The sequence below is a fragment of the Numida meleagris genome, chromosome 5 (genome assembly GCF_002078875.1).
Source record: "Numida meleagris isolate 19003 breed g44 Domestic line chromosome 5, NumMel1.0, whole genome shotgun sequence".
In the NCBI taxonomy this organism is placed as follows: domain Eukaryota; kingdom Metazoa; phylum Chordata; class Aves; order Galliformes; family Numididae; genus Numida; species Numida meleagris.
Genome location: NC_034413.1, coordinates 36,241,212 through 36,268,236, shown reverse-complemented (window position 1 = coordinate 36,268,236; position 27,025 = coordinate 36,241,212). Strand labels below are relative to the sequence as shown.

Genomic DNA, 27,025 nt, shown 5'->3' with positions numbered 1-27,025 from the left:
TCATCTCCCAGTAGCCACCCCCAGTTCTCCCAACAGCTGCACACACAATAAAATACCCGTAGCCATGAGTCAAACAGCAATAACAGTTCAAAGTTTGATTTCCGATGTCATCTGGGGCTTTTTCTCAAGCCTGCTGACTGCCTGGGATGCTTCCCACTGACCTAAAAGGTCATGGATTGGGCAAACACAACAAGTCAGGGACTGCATCCCCACTAGCTGCTCAGAGCCAGCTACTCTGACTGGATTTGGAGCAGCAGCACTGCTCAGATGGCTTTGCCGAGTCCCACTCCCCTGTGAAACAGGCTTCTTTTAGAGGAAAAGGTCTCCACTCATTCAAGTTGTTCCTTAATGTGTTTCTTGGGACAAAGCACATCTAAGACCTCCATTTGTCCACAAGGTGAAATTCTTGAGGCTGGGAGGATTGGAGCAGCCCTTCTGAAAATATCCCCTTTTAAATTAGACCTCCTCATGCTTCCTCCTTTTCTTGCCAATTGGTATGTGAATGGGGTCTGTTATCAAGGTAACTGCGTGCAGATCTACATCTGCTTTGCTGCCAGGCCCAAAGCCCACTCCTTCCACTGAACACGGGTTGGAACCAGGGCAGCTCAATCCCATAGTCTCCACCACACAGCATACACAAGACATGAAGCACCTGTTGCTGCCGTTCTCCTCACCACCACCAAACACAACAGCACTGGCTCAACCTGTTTCTCACCCTCATCTCCTTGTCTACACAGGGCAGCCTCTGCTTGCTTCCAGCAGCCCCCTTGAGCTCTTAGGGGCACCTGCCTCTGTAAAACCAGCTCCTTTCTCTAAGACAAAGATTCCCTAAAAAGGTGGAGCAAAGAGGTGATGTTTTATCATCAGTTAACTATATCTCTCATGCCCGCTGTTAGGACCAACGTTTCATTCACTTCACCCAGGCTTTATAGAGCTATCACACAAGGCTGCCCTGCTTGCTGCCTGCCCCAGAGTTAATGCCTGCTTCTTCTGGACCACACTGCACAACCTCGTTCTCCATCACAGCAATAAGTTTTTGCAGGAGTTTAGGTTAAAAAGAATCTCACAGAGGGTCATTTTGGTGTTGTTTTTCTTTTTGAATCCCAGTAGGAAAGGCCCTCTCATGCTAACCCATCCTCAGACCTTTCCCTGGTGATGCTTAGCCACTCAGAAAGCATACTGAGTGCAGATAAGCAGAAATGATCACATTAAGAAGCTGGATTCAAATGGCGGGCCCTCTGAGCTGGGGGTTCCTGTATGACAGGAGCCACGCAGAGGTCAGCTCTTAGTTAAAGAGCCTTCTTTTGGCAGTAACATTAAAGATGGCCCTCAGGAGAGGTGATTTCAGCTCCTGGAGCTGACATGGGCCTCCTGCCTGACTTGGCCAACTCAATCTCTCCCCTTTCTCCAATGGCAGTGATATTCCTTCTGCTCCATTTTGTCTATATATAAAGTTTTTTTGGAGGAATGGTTTCTGGGCTTTGCTCTACCACGACTGTGATTTCCCAGATCTGCTGGGTATAGTCCCAGTGTCTGCCTTACTGGCAAACTGCAAGTGCCCCTTCAGCCCAAACTGGATCCTGGCTCTGCTTAGGTGTTTTAAAGCCAATCAGTTATTACAGACGCGTCTCTGCTATTAGCACATCATTAGCCAACATATCACAAATAGCTAAATAAATAAAAAGCTGCTTTATTCCAGGCCCTTCTCCAAAAGACTGTTGTAACTGTTGACTACTTTGCCTGTATTCTTGTGATGTGCTTGCTTGTGTTTTTCTGGATTCAGTTTTCACCTCATGAAAAATTTTGTTGTGTCAGAAAAATAAAATGTATTTTTATTAAATGAACTTATCAGGGAAAGTTTTTTTAAAAAAATAATTTTTCAGAGCCAAGATAAGTTTTCTAGTTAAGGAGACTGAGCTCAGCTCAGCACATGCAGTGCTAACCTGGACAGCAAACTAAATTTTGCATTATCCATCTAATGATACAGAGCAGTATTTTAAAGGCTTTCCAGATCCCATGAAGGCTTGGGATCAGCTAGGAATCAAGAAGATTCAGGATCATTCCCTCTGCCCCCATCCTCATCTGGGATAAAAACAAGACCCTTCCAGGAATATTTCTGAGATGGTTATTATGAGCTTTATCTCATTTTCTCATCTGTGCTGCCCTGGTTTCACAGACCCAAACCACCCCAGAGTGTAAGGTTTGTATGGGAGGCCTGTTTCATTGCCAGCTTTCCCCACCTGCTTGTGGCATCTCCTCTTTATGTCACATTGCAACAGGATGCCAGGAGCCTTGGCCTCTCATTTCATCATCCCAGCTGTGGGAAGGAAGCTGGGGGTCTTGTTGAGGAGGGACCTTACACCAAAGAAGTCCTGCATATTTCTCTTTGGGAAGAGGCATTTGGTACAGTTTTCAAACAGTTGCTTTTCTAGTTTTCCATGTCTCTCTTCTACTTCAATGTTAAAAACCCCATAGTTAATTTCAGCTGTGATCTAAAAGGGAAAATAAACGACATTCATTCTTTTTATATTCCTTTCCCTGCTCTGAGCAAGAAGCCAAAGCTTTAGGAGTTGATATTTCTCCCTCCCACCTCCCTCATGCCCCGAAGTTTGCAGTAAGCATTTGCTGCGGGATTATGTGCACTCAGCCCACAAGGAGTGCTTGGTCTCTTACGCTATGTGCATGATGCTGTCCAGGTCTGCACACTGTGATTCCCAAGAAGAGCGAAGCCAAGTATTGCATCTCAGCTGCTGACATGCAATCAGTTCCCACCAGCTTTCCAGTGCACATCCCCAAAGAGTGATTCAGGGCTTGAAAATTAATGCCAAAAGCAAATGGCTCAAGACAGACAGGAAACAGAATGCAATTTCTTTTTAGCAAAGAGAATTCTCCTGAGATGAAGAGGAAGAAAGGGTCCTTCCAAGGCTCTACTATAGTAAAGAAGGAAAACTTAGTGTTAACAGGGTTGCCTTCTGCCCCTGATATCTACAGGTCAATTTAACAGAGACTCATGGTAAGCAACAGAAGTGAAGGCTCTCTGCTGGTTTTGCTATCCTCCCATTTCTGTTTGCATCACCATAATCCCAAGATTAGCACCTTCCCAGCATATATAGCCATGACTCTTGAGAGCCAGCGTATCTTGTGCTGTAAAACCAAGTGTCAGCTGAAAAGCAGCTAATTCCATTGACCAGGAGGGACAGTAGTAGCAGTTATTTTCATTTACTGGCAATATCTAACCCCTTGAATAGTATCAGATGAGCCAGCAACCTAGCCATGAATAACGTGCTGCTCAGATTGCCTATAAATAGGTTTTACCTTCCCTCTTTAACACAACTGCCACATGTCACCAAGGGATTTGCCAGGGAAAGACCAATACATGCCTGGGTACTGAAGTAGCTGTGCTCCTGCTAACCTCATACTGTCAGAAGGGCCATGAGAAGTACAGTAGCCACTGAGTTGCTTTAGCCATCACTGGTGGCTGGGTGGTGCAGGAGCAGAGGGAGGACAGCAGCCAAATTCTTCATATCTCCTCACTCTTGGCTGAAAGGAACTCCAAAGCAATTACATCCTTAATGTTTCCAATAGATGTAAAGTATGGATATTTTTACCACACTGAGGTGCAGAGCCAGGAATGCACACTGCACATAGACAGGGAGCTGTAGCTCTGTTCTGCCTGCAACAGCAACAGCTGCAGTTTTGCAGCAGTACATTCAGGAGAACTTAAAGTTGGCTTTAGCGAAGTTTCGAATCAAGCTTCAGTATCTTGCCAAGCCAGGTGATATGGAGGACACTGAACTATTTTAATTGACTGTATATCTTTTTGAGGAGGTTGTAGCAAGGTGAGGGTCAGCCTCTTCCCCCAGGTAACAGTGACAACACAAGAAGTGATGGCCTCAAGTTTGCCAGGGGAGGGGTTCAGGTTGGATATTAGGAAGAACTTCTTCACAGAAAGAGTGGTGAAGTGTTGGGACAGGATGCCCAGGGAGGTGGTGGAGTCACTGTCCCTGCAGGTGTTCCAGAACCATGGAGAGGCACTGAGGGATGTGGTCAGTGGGCATGGTGGGGGTGGGTTAGGTTGGACTTAGGGATCTTAGAGAACTTTTCCTTAATGATTCTATGATTGTGATTTTCCAGCTGGGACTCAAGAATCAGACCCAGAATCAGCAAAATTGAAGTTCCTTATTTCTGCAAGAACTGGGCTCAGCCAAATATGCCCAGTGGCCCTCTGGTCTATCAGGCAGCAAAGGAGATGAGCATCATAGCATCACTCAGACAGCATAGGAGGTGAGATGTTTGGAAAAATGGTCCATGCAAACTGCTGATGTGGAGACAGAGATCGCATTATCAGGATAGAAGCTGTTCATTCCTCATCACACATCGGAAGCACTGAAGGCCTAGTTCACATCACAATGCCCAGCAGAGAACAGAAGCCACCAGAACATGATTTTGCAACATGGAACAAATTCCCAGTAAGGCAGCACACATCAATCTTTCCATATACACTACATACACTGGGACAGGGTGACCATTTCAGCTGGGTATATAAGCTTGGTGACTCAGTCATTTCTCTCTTGACCTGTTGAATGGGACCCAAATGTTTTCCCACTTGATTTGACAGAAGTAGATACAAATATCACAAACCTTTGATAGCGAAGCAAATTTCCTTCCACTGCAGCTCAGGCAAGGCTGCATTAGAAAACTACATCACAATATAAATCAATCGCAACCTATAGTTTGTAGGATTTTAAGAGATATAGTCATAATTATTTGGATTTATGCTTCTTTCCTGTCCCAAGACAGAGTCCAAAATGCATTAGAGATTTTCTCCGTTAGTCGAAGATTTCGGGAAACATCCAACAGGCCTGCAGTGGCAGCTCAGTGAAATCCAGCTCTCTCAAGGAGCTGCCTGTATGCCACTCAAACACTGTAAGCTCAGAATAGATCCAAGCTTTCCATGCAGGCAGAAGACTCACTGCTGCCTGAAAATGCTGAAAAATCCTAGAGCAAACAGCAGCCACCCTAGGAAGGGGAAGTCCCATGTTGCTGGAGATCAGCTGGTTCAACAAAGAACGGATTACACAAACAGCCAAGACAACCTCAGGAGAGTTATGGCCAGCATAGAATCTCTCACCATTATCAGCCCTTAGTAGAGAGCAGAAATGTGCATGGTCCAGCTCACGCAGTTATTTCACTGAATATCATTTATGTAATGATGGTGCTCTGAGGCACAGTGGATAGCACATGTGGTCCCACCTGAAAGATTACCACACCCTGCTATAGGATAGCCTCTCTCACAATTTGGTGCTACGTTCTTCTGGGCCTCCAGACTTAGCTACTTGCCTCCACAGCCTTGACACTACACAATGCCTGTCCTCCAGCTATAAACTCAGAGGCTAAGGCCAGCAGGAACCATCACATTATCTTACCAAACACTATGTTTAATTCAATTATCCTTCACCACAACTATCTTTTGATATTATCCTAAAATCCACAAAGAGTGAAGAATCTACCATCTAATGAAAAGCGCTATCTGTACTCTAAAGAGTCAAAAATAAAAGACAGTTGGAATGTTTTACTCCAGCTCTAAAACTCTGTCCTCCCCTGATATAAACACAGTTGCTCTAGAAGGTGGTAAGAACTGATTCTGAGATCCACAGATAATTGCAGACCCAGATAAAGGCAAGGTAACTTGTCTTTTGAGTACCTCAGGGAAGAAGCCGGAGGCATGTCTGTATAAGGAGAAAGACAGACAGAGCGATTTTGGGGCACAGCTTGCTGAAGAGCTGGAGATCTCTGACCAAGGAAACTGTTTGTTTCTCTTGAGATCATAGCAACAGGACATTGTGTGCATGTTTTGTAAGTAAATCATGATTTTTTTTTCCAAGGAATACCTCTCTCCAAATAGTACAATCAATTTCTCCTCTTAACGGGAAAAAAAAAACCGCACAAATCTGCCAGGCCAGGGGAACAGCATTATCCTCATCCAGCATATCTCCTGTTTTTCCAAAAGCACTTCCCAGCTCTAATTCCAAGGCAGTTAGTCCCCTCATGCAAACAGATGAGCAGACTATTCAAGAGATACATAAATCAACAGATAAGGTGGCCTAGCCAATCCTTGGAAACAGTACAAATCCAAGGTTGGCTTTCAGCTGCTTCCTCCAGGCCATCCACAGGGCTGCTGCTGGGCCCTGATCTGTCTGTTTCTGACCTATTTTCAGCTCAGATACAAGTCATTCTCCTGCAGCAGCTTCACAGGTACTGGTTACCAGAAGACTCTAGGCTCAGGTCCTTGTTACCTGTTACAAGTCCAGCAACTCCCACTCCTGCCAAGGCTAATGAGGGGGATTTGGGGATATTGGGAACTCTCCTCCAGTCATCAGCTGGCTTCAGCTTCAGGCACAGATCCTTGGAAGACATCCCAGGTGCTTCCTGTCTTGTAAGGAACGTACTTCTTCTGTTTGAAGATCTCTTCTTCCTGCAGAGCACAATTGAAGACAGATGGTTACACCATTGTTTATCTGATTTGAAAGAACCTGAAACACTCAAAACTGTGAGCTACTTGGATAACGCAGAAAACATAACCTTCTCCAGCAGCAAAGTAGGGAAATAACTGCACCACCGTTCCATCCTGCTAATTAGCTCTTACACTGACTAGCAATTCCAGCATTGATTCAGAAAAGAAACAGAAGCAGAGAATAACGGCAGATGCAAAGATGAGCCAGTGTGAACTGACACCATTTCATTACTATCTGTCTCTACTGATTACTGAGGATGTCATTCACCAGACTGAATGCAGCAAATGCCTTGCATATGCAAGGAACATGAGATACTGCTGGCAATCCTGAAGCATGCAGATAGCAGCAAGCTTCCCAACATAAAGAACAAAGTTACTATCCAACTAGGGTTACACTCTAGTAAATTTGCTTGCATTCCCTCTTTCTTTTCCAGCTTCTTTTGGCCTTGCAAGCAGGAAGAAATAAATGTTGTAACTATCACATTCTTTTTTCATTGCATCACTTCAAGTAATTCACTTCAAGGGTTTCCTTGGAAGTACCTACAGGAGGGTAATTCCCATCATGGACTAAGCAGCTGTGACCCTGCTGTCAGGGAAAACTGAATTAAATCACACTAATCAGAAGCCTAAATCAAATTCTTCCTATTCAGCCCAGAAATACACACACTCCTAAGGTATGTGATATCTAGTAAAAATTCTCAGGCAGAGACGCATTAGTAAAAAAGCATGTACATAGGTACCTGGAGATAAATGGCCTACAGTGCTGCTGCTTCATGGGACAGTTTCTCCTAAGAGTGCTCTCCTACACAAGCAAACGCAAAGCACAATTATCAGTGATAAAAACCATACTGATTATCACCTCAAGCAATGCAATGAACAAGCTGTAGTTGTCAGTACAACTATTTGATACTTCATGATATATAGATATCACATCTAATCCAAACAGTTCCTGAACTGAAAATCACTGGATATCAGGAGATAAGGGAAGGGCATCAAACCTACCAACCCTGAGCTTCAGCTCATGTTATCCTCTCATAGCTGCTGCTGGAGACATGACACTGGGCAAGATTATAACAGAGCAGGTATAATCACACCCACATATCAGACATTAAGAACAATGCTTAGAAACCGTATTAAAATTTTATAAAAGACAATTTTATAAGACATAGGAAAGGTAAATGATAAGGGCAAGTCACTAATACGCCACATCTTATGTCATTCCATAAACTGGGGGTTTAGCAGCAATAGAGATACACAGCAGTAGAGCATGGATAAAGTTCATCCTGGGACAATGCACAACAGGTAGGGTCTCAGGTTTTACTACTACCATCATCTGATTTTTTCCTTTTACTATTAGAAGCATTTCAAAACAATGAAGTTAGTGGCAAATGAGTCATTTGGGACTGCAGAGATGTGCAGTCTCCAAGGATTCTGATGTCTGCAAAAGGTGAGGGGAAGTTTTGCTTTAAATTCTCTATGGACTGTAATTTTTCCAAAATTGCAGACTACTGTAAAATGAAGAAGAATAGTAAAAAGATGAGGGTGCTTGGGAATCCACATTGAACATACAAACCTATTCCTATTGCACAGCAATTGCTCCCTAGTTGATTTGTATGATATGCACGATGGCTGCAAATCAACTGTTAGAGTACCAGCAAGGTGCTGAGAACTACACGCTTAACATTCACAACTGCCAATCCATAAAGTGATTTAATCTTGACACTTAAATTAGCCTGGATGATGGTACTAGATCATCATACTTCAGAAACTATTTGGTTAAGGTTTTCACACTGTATCCAGATGCTTTTGTGACTTCATAACCATAGCATGAAATTACACATCCAGCTTCAGCTCTGAATGCCCTGGCCCTATAATAAAGGTTTACAAGACATCTACTTAAAGAAAATCCTGAAATATAAAACAAAGGGTTTTTTTTAATTATTATTTTCTATTACGAAACTTTGAATTCTGAAAAGCCAGTTGACATTTCTCAGAAAAAAGTATTTTCTAGCTGAAGATACTGATAAGAAAAACTCCGAAAAAAAAAGCCATAAATAATTGGAAGAAACGTAATGATTGCAGTTGCTTTGGAAAGCTAATTGTTTTTATTCCTTCTGCTCATAAACACAGCAACTTGCCACAAACTCTAAAATCTCATTCTTGCATTCAAATGATTTTGAACTAAGTTCTTCTCCTCCTTGAGAATGTGTCTTCTACTATGTGTATATATATACATATATATGTACAACCAGAGAAAATAAACTTTGGAGTATACGGAAGTATTTGCAGCGAGCAGAAATGCTACAGGATCAGGTTGAAATGGCCAACTATAGTGCCATTCAAAATAAATGGCTTTAGAAGGGGAAGGCAAGGCTCAGCTGTAAAGAAGTCTAAGACAAAAACTAGTTCTGGGTAGGAAAGAGCTCGATCAGGAATTCATCCTTAACTCTCATCCAAAGCACTGCTCCAGGTGGATGTTCCAACTAAGGCCTAACCTGAAACAGCATCACCCAGGCCTCACCTCTGCCAGGAGCTATGTGCTTCAATGTCTGGTTAAACTCAAGGACATTTTCATAGTGGAAACTTTTGCTACTGCCCTGCCAATGAGCTGACTGCCCATGGAAAAGTAGGTCTGCCCCAGGCCTTTATGGCATCTGTGCTCAGCACACTCATTGTGCTTCAGCTGGGGCCATCTGAAAGCTCAGCATCAGCGCTGGACAACATCTAGAGACTGTGAGTACCTTCTTATTTTTTTTTTTTTTGGCTGAAGGACCATCCTTGCTATTTGGTCTGCTCTTATTCAGCATTCACGCTGCCTGTGAAAGGCTAGGAAAGAAGCGTGTTGGCCCTTCCTGCAGCATTACTCACAGAGGCTCCTTGGTATCTGAGTCACGGCTGGTTTAGGACTAAGGTCTGTGTGCAATTAGTCACTGGAATTTGGTGGGAGGCTATATTTAATAACACCCCTAGCTCCAGAGAAACAGGAAGCCAGGGAATCTTTAAGGACCGCAGATGCATTATAAACTCTTTCCAGAACCACGGAAATGTAGCCAGCAAGAAAACAGTCAAATTAGCAAAAAAGCATGTATGTAGGCGGGTAGGCCATACTTTTGTACCCCCTGTTCCATACTGTGAGCAGAGCTTTTGCCAAGCATCACATCTCTCGGCCAGGATGTACAGTAGCACTGCTGCTCTGTAAGCGTGGAGAATCTGTACAAGACCCTATGAGCATGGGCACCCTCAATACCTTTGGTCTAGACATACCATTATGAGACAAAATGAGCAAGGTCCCACATAGTTTATGTGCTGTTCATGTGCTTCAGCTCTCACTGCTCCATCTCCAAAACTGTAATTGTAGATGCTCCCGAGTTGGCAATTTAGAAAATTAAATAAAGGCACAGAAATCAAGAACTAGTGAGGAGAGTGTTGTCAGGATAAGATGACTTCCTCCTTGACTATTAATCACCAGTTGGTTTTGCTAAAGAATCAAGGATCTTGTAATGAACTAAACTACTGCCAAGTCTCTGCTTTTCTCTGGTTCCACCACCAGCTTCCCCCAAGTCATTCCAAGTCAAACAGATCAGGATTATCGTCTACTCATGATCCAGCTTTCCCATCTGAAAGAGAACAATAATGATTATAACCTTTTGCTCCAGAGGCCACTGCAAAGATGTAACTATTAATGCTTGTAGATGCTCAGAATATGACAGAATGGCCCTCAGCCAACACTTACTGCACCCAAAGGAATACTTCAGTACAGTTAGGGGATTCAGCGCTTTTAGACCTAAACACAGATTTGCATTGGCAGTGACACATTATAGTACCTTAACAGAACAGAAGAGACATCTCCCAGTCATTAGCCTCACTCAACATCTTAAACAAATTTGAAATGTGTTTAGTCTGGAAACAACTATTCTGCTTATTCAGATGCATTTGATGTTCGGCCACACACAGCAAATATGGCGTAGTTCCAGCTAAAGAAAAGAGATCACTGTGGCATCACCAAATTGCATTACACAGGACTGAATAATATATCCACACCATAATTAGAATCCCACAGTTTAAACTGTGGAGCCGATGTTTTATGGTGGCTAAGATAAGCATGGTACACACTCTCCATTTTCAAATGCTGCAGTGTCTCATGATACCCAGGAAAGCAGATGTTTCTAATAGTCTGAACTCTTAAAAATTATTTTTACAAACTACTACATACAGTTGAGAGTGGGACACTGTTTCTAGGACGGGTCAAAATGTTCCATTTGTCCTTATTCCAGCTGAAAATGTTTATTCTGACTAAAATAGATATTTTCACTATAAGTTGTACTTTTACCCAAAGCAGTCAGATTATTAGATGCAAATAAAAAGGTATCAATTTGATGGGGTTTTTTTTGTTTAGTTTTCATTTGTTGACTCTTGAGGTTCTCAAATAATACATCTTAAAGAACCATATCTGGGGAAAAAATGACCAAACCATAGATTCTCCATTGGTATTTTTCTCTTTTTACACATATGACTGCAATATAAAGCTGTGAATCCCTGTTGATCTATTTATCTTTGTCTTTAATGGTGTAGTTACTTCCTTCTACACCTCTCTTCTGCCATTCTTTCACAGAGCAACTCCAACCAAGCTGCTTCACACGCTATAGTGTTACCCAAGGTGGCATAGTTTTATAGGCAGCCCGCAAGCATTCAACATAAGAAAGTTTTCAAAGTAAGTGCGAAATGGGCTGAGACTGGAAGCTCTAAAGCACAGCTATCCTGATCATCTTACACAGTTAAGAAAGGGTGAAGGCCATCTGTTGAAGAATTGCCCCTTCTCATCACCCAGAGGACACAGGCTGCACTTGCACCTCTCCAGCTCAGTACAGAAGGCAGCAACCCCTCCAGTTAAGCCAAGTCATCTCAAGAATAAGTAAGCAGGAAACTATTTCCTAATTATGACCCCTCTGCCTCCATCTTCCACCATGTCAGACAGACACCCCCAGTTCCCTGCACCGATCTAAAGCCCCAGCATGCATCTTAAACACACATGCATTGAAAGCGCAGGGTTGAGTTCTCCCAGTCTCTTGCCCACAGAGAGTGTCAGTTTGGAGAAGCTAGACTGCAGAGTAGATGTGTCTGGCCACACTTCCAGTAAAGGCCAAAATCCTGCCTCTATCTTCGCAGGGAGGATGCTGCCTTCTCAATGGGGCCCTTGGTGGAGAACCTCAGCAATAAAGGTAAATCCTGTGCTCTGAGATTGCCTTACTGGGTCCAGAGAAGGACTGAGCCAGGCTATTGGGGTTTGGGGCCTCTTCTGCTGCAGCTGCATCCAGATCCTTGAACACAGCCTCCTTTCCTAAGCAGCCATGCTGGGGGCACAGCACACCAGATGCGAGAACTCCAAGGGTACAATACGAGAAGCACTGCAATCTGCTCACACTTCTTAAGTGAGGCAGCTCTTGAACAGAGGGACTCAAGGATCTCAGTTTTGCACTCAGCTTGTGGTCTAAGCATTGCAAGCTATTCACTGATGAACATAATACTCTATGAATGCCAGCTCAACAACATGCAGGAGGATGTTTTCCAGGTATTTGTAGAAAATGAGCAGCTCTGGTGACATAGCACATCATGCTAGCTGAGAAGTGTTGAAAGTACTATGCATCACACTGGACGATGGGGGCACTAACAGACAGCAAATCCTATTTATTCCCATTTTCCCACAATTTGGGGTGAATTTCCCATTGCTCCCATGCAGGTCCCTACCTAAGCTGTCCTGTGCCACACCAGACTGGTGCCTTGTTCATCAGAACAGCTGCTCAGGTCCTTGGTTTCCCTAGACCAGAGGTGTTTGTTTAGAGAAAGCTGCAGCTGGATTGCACAGAAGGCAATCAGGATGCCACCCTTAGGGGTAATCTGCATAGGATATAAGACATCAGTAATGCATCTGCATCCCATACTTCAAAGATATAATTGCATCGTGTGAAAATCCCATAAAATGCATTCCCCTGCTTTCCTCTGCAGTGAGGGTGAGGAGGGATGAACTGGCAGGGTCTCTGCTCCCAGCTGCACTCAAACTGCAGCTGAATTTTTTTCCACAGCAATTCCCAGAAACATTTGCTGTGGAAGAAGCCAAGCCTTTTACTGCTTCCAACCCCAATTATGCTTTTTCTGCATCATCCATTTTCTACCAGCTGTCTGAGCTCATGGTCAGCGTCAGATCAGAAACAATTTTGAGAGCTGCAGGGCCTGCTGCTGAACAAGCAAGCTAGATCTCTTGATGGAGTACACTGTGCCTCCTCCACCCCAGGTACTGTGGTCTTGCCTTTCCTCTTCTTCTCTTCGTTGATCCCACCATGCCTTTCTCGTTTGGGTACCTCTTCCAGCCTACAGGCAGCTACCAGACAGCTCCAGCCTGCCTGAAGCTCGGATTTGCTTCTCTTGCCCTGCCTACAGCCCAGCAACCAGCTTGGGAGAAAGCATCACCTCACTCTTGCACAGTCAGCATTGCACAGCAAGAGCTGTCCTTTCCTGCAGCACCAACAAAGAGCATTTGAACTTGGTCCTGCTGTTTCAAAATAGATGATAAACACCACAGACAAGGGGTCTAGGGTGACCTAACTCAGACTATGAGCGAGCAAGGGGACAGATGGACCCTCATGAGATGTGGGCTCTCTTCTTCACATTGTTACTTCCTTGATGGAAGGGCTTAGGTAAAAAGCAGCTCCTCTCTCAGAGCTTCTCTTTCCTCCTCCCTTTTACTGACATTTCTTACCTGTATACTTTGGTTGCTCTTTCACGTAGAACCTGGTGCTCACAGGACCAAGATCTTCAGCAAGTTAAGAAGGCACTGTCCTCCCAGCTCTTTCTATGGCAAACATGACACAAAACAGAGTGCCTGCTCTTCAGGCACTGCCATATCCAGCCCAAGGTACAAAGAGTTCTCTTGGGCACATGGAGCAGGCTTCACCAGCTTGCTGATTCAGTGGGAAATAACACCATTTGCTTTGGATAAAGAGCTGGAGCTGCTGGGGAAGGACACACAGCAGTGATGCTCTGCAAGGAACTGTGACTTCCCAGCAGCAAAACACAGCCAAGCTGTGAGGGTCACTGCTCTCACATTGTCAGCTAAGTGCTCTGCACACCAAAGCCTTAATACCCAGCAAGGCAAACAAAGACAACAGGAAAGGAAAGCTGCTGGCTACATGGCCCAAAAGCCAGCAAGACAGACCAGTTCCTATCTCCCAGCCATTCACCTCCACTTGCTGAATGAAACCCTTAAGTGCCAAGTCATATTTTCCAGTGCTGTGAAAATTTTTCTTAGCTAGCCAAAACCAAATAACAGCATGAATTATCTGTCTCCATTCCTGTACTCCCGAATTCCTTCTCCACAGCTTCTCACCAGGCCTGGTGAGAATTAGAGCAGACTGAAATTCACTGCATCTGTGCAAAATGGCAGGGGTGGACAGACACATGAAAGGAGCTATTGCAAAACCTGCAGGTCCCAAAGAACTGACCCATCTGATGCTGACTGCTTCTTCAGGCACTTCCTTTGGAGGAACGATATGGTATTTATCTTCCCGTGAAGTCTATTAAGAAGAAAAGAAGAGGAGCTTTTTAAAAAAATAACCTCAACCACTAGGGGGTAAGGGGAGAGGACCATATGTTGTTTGCAGGCCTTTCAATAATAATCCCCTAATAACAGGTTTTACTGGTTTGTAAATGTTCCTTTTCAATCATTTGATGGCGTCCTTGGCAGTCCATAATTCCTTACAGCATGTGTCTATCCACTGTTTGGAGTAGACCTAATTAAAGGAAGGCTTGTAGTTAAGGCTCTAGCATTTAGATCAGTGCACAAAAAGGGAAGGAGTACATCAATTTTTAAAGTAACAGTGAGCATGACAGTTCACCAAGACACTGAAAAAAGATCACAAAAGATTAAGTCATTCATTTTGTAAAGTACTTTCCTCGATCTTCTTAGAACAACTCTGGAAACATACATCACCTTTGAAGAGTAGATTTAAACTCTGACCCTAAGACCTTTCCGTCTATTCAGATTTGCATCTTTATCCCCTCTCCCATCCAAGAATATTAAGCACTAAAACTATAAATGCTACCAGGAGGTAACTGTTTCAGCATTTTAAAGGTAGATAAACTGAATATTTAATAGAATTGATTTCCCACTGAAGAAATAGTACTCCATTCTTCTGGGATTCAAACCTTGCGACATATCATACTTGGTAGACAGTTCGCTCTTGAAGTACCTTCTGCTCTGTTAGCTTGGCCACCTAGGAGAGTTCTGGGGAATAGCGTCAAGACCCTCAACTCCCTAAACTAGCATTCACTGGAAACATTTGAGTAGGAGACCTGGCAAATAAGTTTTCACTCTGATTTACAAGGAAGACAGAAAAGGAATGTCACCATCAGCCAAACCAGACAGGCTTACTGGCATTCTTTAGTTAACTTTTTTTTTTTTTAAACTCACTGTTAGTCCAGAACCCTGCCCAGTTCAGAACCCCCAGGTTGGAAGGGACCCGTAAGGATCATAGAGTCCAACTCCTGGCTCCACACAGCACCACCCAAAAATCAGATTGAATGCCTGAGAGCATTGTCTAGATGCTTCTTGAATTCTGGCAATCTCAGTGACACGACCACTGCCCTGGGGAGGCTGTTACAGTGCCCAACCACCCTCTGGTGAAGAACCTCTTCCCTGATATTCAATCTGAACCCTCCCAACACAGCTCTGTACCATTCCCTTGGGTTCTGTCACTGTCAGCAGAGAGCAGAGATCAGCAGTACCTCTCCGCTCCCTGTGAGGAGCTGCAACTGCCCTGAGGCCTCCCTCAACCTTCTCTGCTCTGCACTGAACTAACCCAGGGACCTCAGCTGCTCCACAGTCAATCCCCAAAGTCAAGCTGCCAAGCAAACAGCAGCCTCCTGGGGACAAAGAGCAGCCAGACCAAGCGGACCTGCAACCTGACCTGCAACAGCTGCTTAGCAGTCCTGCCCAGGAGGTCATGCTGCACCCAAGAAGGCAGTTACACTGCTGCTCCTACCTGCTCCCACAGCCCATGACCCTCTGCAATTCCCTGTGCTGGAAGAGTGCATAAGTATTTTCTGAAATAGCAATGAGAACTAATAAACACAAAGAAATGATCTCTGGCTCAGGAAGACTCCCAGCAACTGCTGGAGACCCAGAAGGTATCTGGGTGAAACATTGCTATGTCTGTGCTCTATTCTTAGGCTCTCACTAAACCTCTAACCCTGAACCATAACAAGATACCAGGTCAGGCAAACCTGTGAACTGATCTAGTAGAGCCATTCTCATCTAATCAAATGTAGAAAAGCTGCTTTCTTCTATCGTTGGTTCACACTGGTTTTGCTTTCCCATTACTGAGCCTGATTAATACTCACGCAGCCTTCTCAAGTTAGTACTTTAACCTGTGTGCAAGCAGTGGCCTGCAGAGTTTCAATCTATACTCAATTGCTGCTACCCAGACAGTGTATTCCCAGTTCAGAGTACACAAAGCATCCCTAGATGCACAGAGCACTGCTTTCTTTTCAGCAGCTGGGACATGGAGAAGCCCTTCTTCAGTGGGGTCAGTTCATCAGGTATCTTTAGTCATATCAACTGTGACCACATAAGCCTCATAGCATGAGAAGCTCCATGCTGGATTCTGCTTCTACCTCTTCTGCAATGGTGATCTGATGGAAAGTTACAGATGATGGCAGCCTGGTTTACCCTCAAAGCGATAGGCCCAGCATTCCCAGCACCATCTCTCAGACTTGCTCTCTGCCTTCAACTAATATGCAGAAATAAAAACCCAGCAGGTTTATATTCAAAATATTCTATATAAAAGAGCAGGTTGAAAGGAACAGAAGATGACAAGATCAAAATATTAGAAGAAAAAAATCAGAAGATTAACCAGAAAAACTGGTTAATGTAGCTCCTATTTGATGTTACCTTTGTACAACCACGATGTCAGCTGAGGACTGCTGGCACGCAAACCAAGAGGGATGCATCTCAGCTGAATAGTGTATTCACTGAGAAGCAGAGCACGTAAGTTAACCATAACAGTTTGCAGCTGTCTTGTTTGTACAGTATCAAATTTTTTCCTGTGCATGTAGCAGCTTTCAAGAATCACAGTCCATGACGTTACCTAGGAGGCACAGTGCCAGATGTCTGCTTTGTGGCTTTGCTTTTAACACAGTGAGTGCCTTAAAGAACAGGCTGTTATAAAAAATGTCATGCTCAGTCACTGGGGGGCTTCAGGTGAAATCCTTGATGCGTGGATGTCAACAGGGATGTTTTCACCACTTCAGCAAGACAGGATTTCACAGGGAGAATATCACATTATGCTGCTCTAGGGATCAAGGGCAGGCAGCCAGAATTTCTCCTCAATCATTTAAGAGAGAGAGACTGCTCCCAAGGGCAAGACACAGCAGAAACTTAGTTCAGATGCTCTGACTTGCTCCAGCCAGCAATATTTCCCCACGATGGTCCTAAGTAATTCGAGTACCTGAAGGCCAGCAATAGCAAAGTTTGATCAAGCTATGATCCAAGAGTGATCAAAGCATGGCAAAAGTGTGACGTCTACAGCCAGAAATTTGGAAAGGGAATTAAAACACAAAGCACTCAGTCTTCAGCATGTTGGTCTCTTCAGTCTCACGTATAGTAACACCCAGCTGACTTCAGCTTCAGGTGCTCCCTAACAAAAACACCTCAACACATCTTCTCCCTTCACTGAAAACATTATTCAAATAACATCTGCTTTGAGTGCAGGAGACATTTTTTGAAGGCTTAAAAGCTATTGAGGAACATTTCACCAAAAGAGGGGAGCAGAGATCTCATGAAATTATTCATAGGAAAGGGTTATTCCAGATGAGCTTTAAGTTCCCAATTTGTTCATTTTTCATTGTAACATTTTTCAAGGGAAAAATTCCAAGTTTAGAGCCTGAAGTGGCTTTATTTAAAACAATGTTTCTCCTACAGATTTTTCCAAGTTCAGCTGTTGAAACTAAACCGAAAAAAATAATTCTGTCAGGTCCTCAATAGATCCAGCAAGATACTTTTTTTTTTTTTAATTAGAGGTGTGATTTGTAACCCCTCAGATTCCACATGGAAAAAGAATTACAGCCCATCTTTTCTCATTCCAATTTAAAAACAAAAAAAACCACTCTTCCCCACCCAGACACTGGAAAGGGAAAAAACAGTCTGTACCTCTGTTTCCCAGATAAATAACAGCATGTCTTCTGCTTTCCAAACCAAGTACCTACACTGCGTGACTTTGCCTGGGAGCAGTGGGGCACATTCAGCCCAGGGAGCAGAACAGGTGTAGGGATTTAAAACAGTGGCTGTTGATTTGGCTTCGGGAAATCCCACAGTTTTCCCCCATGGCCTTCTTGAGCTTCCCTGCTCCCAGGAAGTCTCCAGCAATCACCACTGGACAGACTCAAAGCTTTTACTGCAATAGCAGTGAGTAGCAGCATTACATCCCACACCCAACATAAGTACTTGCTGTATGTTTCAGGCCACTGCCAAGGCTGTGACTAAGTTCTTCCAGCATCTTTAATTCTTGGGCACAGTTACATTTCTGATCTGTACATACTGTTCAGCTTTGTCTCTTGCAATTAATGGACTTTAGCACAGAAGCAATTCTCCTTCCCATTGGAAGGAGCGAATCTCCCCTCAATCCTTTGAAAAGGGAAAACTGTCTCCAAGCAGACACTCTAGTCTAGCCTTCTCATTCAAGAAGAGGGAGCAAAACACCTCAAGAACTGTCTCACAAGTATGAAGTCTGTGTCTCTGGAGACATGGGGTTTATTTTGAGCTCTGTCACAGATACTGTGTGAACTGCAGATTCTTGGAATCCAACTCCAGTTGACACTGAATAAAGCTGTGAATGAAATGAAGTTACTCCACAGCTGAGAAAAACAACATTCAGAAGTTCTCTGCATCTCAGTCCCAAATAAAATAAATATCTTGAGACTTTGTTTTCTAATCCTAAAAGAAATGCTCCTAATGCTTAGCACCAAACTTGTTGATGGCTCAATGACTAAGGGAGAAGAGGACATGTCTGACCACGGCGAAGATTCAGCTCAGCTAACCACACACAGAGCTCCATTCCTAGTTTGCTCAAGCTCTTCACATGGTTAATGAAGAGACAGACAACTTTGTAAAGCAGTTCAGGTGTTGATGCAGCTGAGTCACCCCTTTTCTGTAACTTTAACACCTTGGAAAGTACTAGGCATGCCCATAAAGAAAATAACCACCATCTTGGGGGCCAAGGCCAACTTCTTATCCATCAGTTTCTGGAAGGCCACACTAACCAGACTAAGCTGACAGGGTTTGGCTCACTGCTGTGTTTTATTGAAGACCTGAAAGTGAACAGAAGTGCAAGAACATTGCTAAGTTTTCCATAAATAACCTGAAGTCTCAGCCAGAGCCAACACAGCTACAGTTTCCATGGAAAGCTTTAGCTTGAGGGAGCAGAGCAGGGTGGAGGCAGTAGTATGGGTCACTTGGTGACAAATTCCTGCCTGGCATTACCCCCCTGCCCCCCCAAGCATGAACCATCTCCAGCCTCTCCTACCTTCAGCATCATCAGCCACACTAAAATGCCACAATTCATATTTGAACAGTACTTGTTTTAGCAAGCAGATTCAGCTTTGGGAATCCATTTGAGGACAAGACACACCTAATGGGATTTGGTCACTCATACACTTAAATGGGTATCCAAATACCAACTCAAAGCACAGGGAAAACCCTTCTATCACATCTAGGAAGATTAACAAGCAAGCAGATCACCCCTATTTCATGGATATGAGAAAAAACAAGGACTGTGGCAAGTCCACCACTCACCTCTATCTACAGCGAAAAAAGTTAGAGGCACAGCTTCATGATTGATGCTGCAATAGCTTTTCTTCCTCACCACTTAACATCAGCAAGAAAGCATTTTCTTCCTTTCCAGGCTCCACTAACATAAGGTCACAAGAGCTTCCATGCTTGTATCATGACCCTTCAAACACTGTGCTGAGATAGACACCATTTCCTGATCTTTTTTTTCCCCCTACACACAGAGCTCAAATATTTACTGAGAGAATATTTGACCTGATGTTCCCCATTTCCTGAGGATGAGCTTCCATCCCATGCAAGACCAGGGTTCAGACTGGTGCCATGTTCTGACAGAGAACCTGGACAAGAACCCACTCCATGTCAGGTCCAGCAGAAGAGTTCATATCCATTTTTGTAGCTTCAGGCTTGGTGTTGCCAGATCGTGGTCATCCACACATGTGCTGTCTCCACCCCACATTTTGTACTGCTGTTTTATACCTCAGTGGTAAAAACAGCAACCACTTCATCCTCTTCACTCCCCAAGGGGTCACAGAAGAAACCTGCTTACTTTATAGTCCCTAAGTGCACAGATGACAGATTAAATGGGTCCTGTTTTGGCATCAACATTTGTGAATATTAAAATCAATCTATTTTAGAGTGTTAACACATATTTTAAGGCACTTAAAATAGGCCATACTACAACATATGTCTGACACTCCACAGATAAAGACCCAAAGGAAATGTTTCTGGCTTAGTACTGAATGTATAGCTGATGAAGGATTAGCACAGTCCCGCTGGAAGCTAACAGAGCTGAGAATACTTCTCAAGTCACCTACTTTAACTGATGCTGCTTCTTGGTAAGCTGTAAGATGCTCCTGGAGTCAAATTACAGGGTAACTCATCTGTTATCCCTTCTGTATTAGTGATAGCAACTGGCAGCAGTAACAGTAGAGAATAGAAGTTACCAAAGTAAACTGAATGTCTGATGAAGGCAGATGTTTTTCTTGCTTCAGGTCAACCATCTGCCTTTCCAGAGAAGCCCCAGAGGCTGATCACCTTTACACACCACAGCCTACATGACAGATTGAATAAACTCTGTGAGTAAGGGTAGAGGCTGGTATTGAGCGAGGGTGAAAGCATTTTGGCTGGAAAATAGTGGGATGCAAGAGCATGGGAGTTATGATTCATCAAAATGCCTCCCTTCACCGGCAGTTCCCCACCTTGAGAAGAACAAACAGTTGGAGACCGAGAACAGTAACTCAGCGGCGAAGCATTTGGCAGAAGTGTTTCTGGAGCAAGTGCCAAGGCCGAACTGAGTGCCAGTTAGAGAGTCTTCTCAAAGCAACCCTGATGGAGCATCACCAGGAACAAAACAACATTTCCTGAAACTACTGTGAAAGAAGACAAAGAATTCACTTAGTCACTGATCCAAAAAGGCAAAATTCAGAAGAATCAGGTCTTCTCTTATTCCAAATAAAATACCCAATATAGATCTGCTCAACAGTCCTGAGGAACAAATTCAGCAGTAATTGTATCTGAGATCTCACCTATGAAAAAACTAAGTGCAAACTGGGTTACAGCAGTATGGGATTTGTCTCTCTACCACATCATGGGTTACCACAATAGTGCATGCCATCAGCATTTGACTTGCAATGGTCTTTCCATTCAGTGGTGTATGTTATGTGTCCTGAGCTCACTTCCCCTGCTAGGGGATGCAATAAGGACACCAAGTGTATTCTATACACAGCCTAGATTTTAAACACTAGAAAGCTCTCAGTAGGGCTATCTCATAACCTGAACCTGGGTACGTTGCTTTTGTGTATACATTTTGAGGATGATACCTATACTTTCCATCAGCCTCTAAGAAACATCCAATACCATTGAATGCTGGAACTGGTACAGAAAACAATAAATCAACAATAACACCCATACAATCAACATCAACTTTTGCAATATCTAAGATTTTTAGTCAAAATCCTTCTCCTGCGGTCATCTGGTGAGAAAAATTAGCTTTGCAGCTATAGTTCAGTAAGGCCTTAGTAATGTGAATGAACAAGCCCTGTAAGATTTGAACCAGAAGATGCAAAAAGAAATTGTTTTAATTCAGCCTTTGAAATTCTGACTTAGGGTTTCTAAAGCACTAAAGACTAACAATACTTAAGACTTTTCTAGACAAAGTATCAAAGGCAGTATCAAAGTTGACATGTCAGAAGCCAACTTTAATTGTTCCTAAAGGGAAACTTTAAGAACACTGGGAAGAAAACAAGTTTCTTATTAATTGAGGGTATTATCCCACAGAGTATCAGTAGCCAGGTAGAGCAGACCATGAAGCAGTGAAACCAAGCAGTCTGAACTGGAAATGTGATATGCACTAAAGTCAAATATAGACAAGACATTAGTGCAATCTTCTTTCACTTGCCTTTGGAAGGAAATATCTATTTTTTCCCTAAAAAGCAGCAAGAGCTTTGCAGAAACAAGAGCTCACATTGATGCACAAGTTCCATTCTACCAAGCCACTGGCAAAAGGATCAACCTTCCATGCTGTCAACGGTTTACGGGCATTAGGCCTGATTCCGTGACGAAGGGGACAGGGGACCCACGGGCCCATGCCCCGGGAAAAGGGGAAAAGGGTAGGGAGATGGCCCTGAGAGCAAAGAACAGCAGCAACAGTCTGAGGAGAAACAAACTAATTTACTAAATAAAATATCGGAATGCAAAACAACACACTATAATACAATATAATTACAATTTAAGCTGATAAATCCAATACAGAGAGAGAGAATGTCCCAAAATCAAGGTAGGCCTTACTCTACTACCGACGATAAGACGGCCGGAGAGCGAGGTGCTGCCAAGACGAGAGACGGCGGAAAAAGGGACGAGGTCTCGTGATCTGCAAGTTTTTATACTGCGAGCTTTTATCTTTTCCCTCCGGCTGGAAAATGGTAACAGAGGAGCAAAGTAGCGTGGGGACTGTAGTAGTCCTTCTCTTCTGAGGACCAGGTACATTCACTACATGATGTTATGATGTGGAGTACCAATAACCGAAAATCATAAAACCATGACACATGCCCAAATTAACATTTCCCCTACCATGCACTCTTACAGTCCAGCACACGTGAGAAGTCACAGACTCACAGTCAAAACCAAAACTCATGGATCTCTCTGTGGAAATCACAGCTTCTGTCCCCATAAGGTTATCTGGGAACCAGTTAATCCTTGCTGTTCCTTACCCCTGCAAGGCTATCTTGTACAGAGTGGAGAAGTGAGGCTGCACAGCTGTTACCACATAAGAGATCAGTCAAGTACCTGCCTCCTGAGCCATGAAAGAAACTACTGAGGCTTTCTCCCTCCTCAGCATTCCGGCAAAGCAAATGTAAGAGCAATTGCAGATGTATCCTGAACACAGGGCACTCTTGTGACTGGCACTACTCTTACTGGCACTGTTCTTAGCCAAAATACTACCAGTGTAAGTGCGCTGAGCAACCACAAGCCTTTTCCGGTACGGATTCATGGGTGGGCAGATGCTTGAGAAAACATTCCTCTACATGCATTCAGAGTGGAAAGAACAAGAAATACATATCATAAGAACAGGAAAGACTGAACAGGAGTAGAACTTCTTAGATTACATGTTGCTTCTATTTTTGCATCTGCTTGTTGCCTCCATTTGTAGTTGAACTGCTTAAGTCAGAAGAAAGATCAGGAAAAGAGCCTAGAGATTTTAGCATCAGCCCTTCTCTTTTCCCCAAGTCCCAAAAGGGCTTCCTAAATCAAGTTAAGTGTTCAAGTAATTATGAAGTGTGAAGTATTTATGTACAATGTTAAAATGTCATTAAGATTTCTGCTGGAAAAGATCATTCAGATCCATCTGCTCTAAGTGTTCTAGGGAATTCGAGTCTGGCTGAAACCAAAGAGAGGATGGAGGTGGAACCCCTTCTTCTTTTCTTGTGATTATGTAGTCCATGTGACATGGGGCAAAACCCTATTTCTCAGCCTTCTTGTGCATCTCAGAAGGGCTGTTCACACAGCTGATATTCTGACCTCGATATCTTTCTACAGATCCAGGTCCTATTCATATAGGAAAATAAATAGTGTTGTCAAAGATCCAAAAGCTACCATATTCCAGTATCATTTCAACTGACAGTTCAAAAAAAGCAGTGGCTCTCTCCTTCATTATGGAGCTTTGTTTTTAGCTGAAAATACTTCTGAAGTTGCTACGTTATACTTTTTAGGTGCTTTAGGAAGAAAAAAACTTTAGCTCATCCACCTTGCAAAACCTTCCCATCAGTCATTTACATAGTCTGCTACTCAGGACCAACAGCTTTGCTCGCAACTACAAGCTGGCTGATGGTTTCTCTGTTCCCAATACATACACAAATAGCACCACTAAAAAAGTCCTTCGTCCTGCCCAATTTCCAGCCCTCAGAAAGGGCTAGAAGAAAGCAAATTTGTCAGTAAACTCATCATAGTATCAGTTAAATTCCCAGGAAATGGGCCCAATAAGACTGCCACATAGTAATTGGCAATCAGCTTCAGGAGCAGGTTTCATCTCTCCAAGAGGCACTGGGTTGACAACACACAGTACAGGTGCTGCAAGGTTACCAATTCCTCTTCAATGCAAGGGGTAAGTTTCTCCTTACCTCCTCACCGCACCAGAATCGAAGCAAATGGTGCGTACAGAGCCAAACATCACACACTAAAGCATTTTTCCTACATGCTGAAACCCATCAGTTGGAAGAAGCTGCTAGGGTGTCAAGCCAGTAGAAAAGCTTTGCTACCTGCCTTGGAAAGTTTGCACTGTGCTCTAGAGAACAGTCTTGCCCATGCTAGTGAGGACACTTGAGGTCACAAACAAAAAACATCAGTACAGGTTTCTGTTCAGCTCTGAGGAGGAAAACAGCAATGCGTGAAGCAGACTTGTGATATAAGCATCAAGGGATCCCCAGGACAGAGGTACCAGGGCAGAGTATTTCCCACAGGGTGAGGTTAGAGAATCTGCCTGGCATACAAACAGCCTGACTGAGGGACTGCTACAACTCAGCAATCTCAAACAACTCCTCTGTATGTCTCCAAGCTAGAGTGGCTCATGCTGTAAATGGGTTGAATTTCTAAGTGGTAGCAGATGTTGGCAGTATGCTCCAGACCTTTGCTTCATGAATTCCCAGATAAACTGCTTTTGTACTAGCCCTTCTGTAGTAATAACAGTAATTAAGTATCGTTTATATAAGGTCTTTCATCCAACAGTCCCAACGTGCTCAATAAATTTAACAGAGCCATAATATTCAACAGATGGATCACTTTACGTTTTGCAAGAAGCTGCATCTATCTCAAGCAATCCTCCACATTCTGGCAAACAGTAGGTACCAGAATTACCTCCAGTTCCCAGAGAGAAGCAGAATTAGGGAACAGTACTGCTATGCTAAAGGCCACAGTGCACTCGAAATAAGAAAAGGACCAACTCAGAATTCCTGGCTCTTAACTCTGTTCCCATTGTGGCCAGGAAACCACCCTGCCTCCAGAAATTCACATGCACTGATAACTTCAGCATATTATTCAGAATATGGAACTGGAAAGCAAGGATGCATTCTTAGAGCCCATGAAAAACACCAGTTAAAATGAATCAAGTCCAATCAAAGCACAATTTTTTTTTTCCACTAACAACTTCAGCTAGCTAGAATGAATTTAGTGGATCAGGTAGGATCCTGAAGAGCAATCTATTTGTCATCAAATAACTGTAATTTTGCTTATACATCCCACTAGAGGACAGAACTCCCCTAAGCACACATCACAGGAGACATCGCATGGAAGAATCAGCCTTGCCAAAACAGCAATGCCATCCTCACATTATCTAAATTTCATTCCTATTAGCTCTCAGCATAATCAGATTGCACACATGTAGGTGTCATTACAGGTGACATGAAACTGCAGCACAAAAAGAAGCGAGCCACTGATCCTTTGGATTCAGTCAGACACACCTTTGCCACGGCTAGTGTCCACATTGCATGTCTAATAAAAGAAGAGTGCATGTGCACCAAGGTAATAACTACTTATGAATCAGTGACCAGAGCACAGCACCACCATCCATGCTCCCCAGGCTATCTTCAGTCATACAGCTGCCTGCTTCTTAACATGAAGCCTTCTGATAGCAGCTGGACTTCAAGCTTTTGAGCTAGTTAGCTACTGTTTAATATGTCATGCTTCCACCTCATCAAAATGGCATCACACAGGATATCCTACTACTCAGCATCCAAACAATTAAGTTACCTTGCCTCTACAACTTACCTCCCAACCAGCAAAACCACAGTAGCTGAGCAACTGTGCCCAGCAAACTGCACAACACGTAACAGGTTCCAGTTAAGATACAGGAGAACAATGCAATTATCAACTGTTACGGTGCGTGTGAGCAGCAGCAATTCCTTAGCTATGTCTGAGCCGTAACAAAGCAAAACATTCCTCACTTGTTCCTACTGGATTATCTGCTTCCCTTTCACACTTTCAATGCTGCTTCTACCAAAGGCAGTCTGAGCTCTCTGTTTAAATTTTACTGTATTTATTTGCGTTGAGGCAATGTAAGGAAGCAGTTGCTGAAATCTCAGTTACTATAGCTGAATGTAGACCTGTACTGTAACTCAACCGTGTATCTCAGTTTGTAATTGCAGTAATTTTTTTTTTTTTGCCTAAACTTTGCCTACATATGAAGAAAACTGCTTCAGAAAACAATCACTTTGTAACTGATATGGCAATAAAATCTGGTACTTATCTCCTGCAATTTACGCTGGACATAGAGAGTGAGAATACTCAAGTTTTCTCCTAAGACTCCTTGCCTTGAAGTACCTGATACTAATTTTGTTGATTACTTACTTGCTCTGAAATCAGAAGTAGAATTGGGAATCATGGCTATTAGAAGTGCTTCCTTCTCTAGTTGCTAGAAACATACCTTGGAAAACTGGCCAGCAACACAACCAGCTGACAACAGCCAGAGACACTGCCAAGCTCTTCTCAACTAAACTAAACTAACAGCAAATAAGGAACATGAATTCTACTTAGAAAGTCACAAGTCTAGCATTTGGTCCTGACTGGGGGGTGAGAAAGGAGATTGCCCATCCAAGGTGACACCCAATTCTTTCCAGCTGAAATAAATTTAATTTCTACCAACGGAATCCAGGTTTCATAACCTGCAGTAGAGAAAGTGTTCACTGAACAGAGACTGTATGAATTCATAAAAGAGGCTAGACTAGAGCACTTTTTTTTTTTATCATGTAGAAGTGCAGCAGCTTTTATTTCCTTTTATGACTCAATGTTCCCAATAGAAAGAGCACACACATCATGGGTTTGGCACTACACAACATTCAATTTCCTACCAGCTCCATCCTGCAATGAAGCCAATACAGCCACTTGGTTAACCTCTTCATGGAGAAGGGGTTTGTGTCAGTGACCTTCTGCAGGAAGAATGCAAAGCAGAGGTTTTAGAGGAAAACAGCTCTTGACTTGCAGTCCATATAGAACAGCCCACCACTATAAGAGAAACCAAGAGTCCAGTAGGCAGTAAGGAGAAACTAGAGAGATAGCTCTCTTCCTGGTATGAGTCAGGATAGCTCCAAAAAAAAAAAGCTATACTTTTTTGTACTAGGTAAAAGTTAGGCTGTATCTGGTTATGGGGCCCTTCTCCTCACTGATTCATTCCCCAGCATGCTACCAGG

The 27,025-nt window shown here is 43.4% G+C and overlaps 1 long non-coding RNA gene across 3 annotated transcripts in view; it reads right to left on the bottom strand.

Annotated features, from left to right (window-relative positions):
* The window catches only part of LOC110399528, a 53,052-nt gene extending 31,196 nt beyond the window's left edge, over positions 1-21,856 (bottom strand). Inside the window, exons 1-2 of one of the 3 annotated variants that reach the window (XR_002439257.1) lie at positions 7,255-21,856; positions 6,297-6,475 (exon numbers count right to left, since the gene is read on the bottom strand). This is a non-coding gene — a long non-coding RNA (uncharacterized LOC110399528). The remainder of the gene's footprint in view (positions 1-6,296; positions 6,476-7,254) is intronic. The other 2 variants (XR_002439258.1, XR_002439256.1) reach the window with 2 other exon arrangements.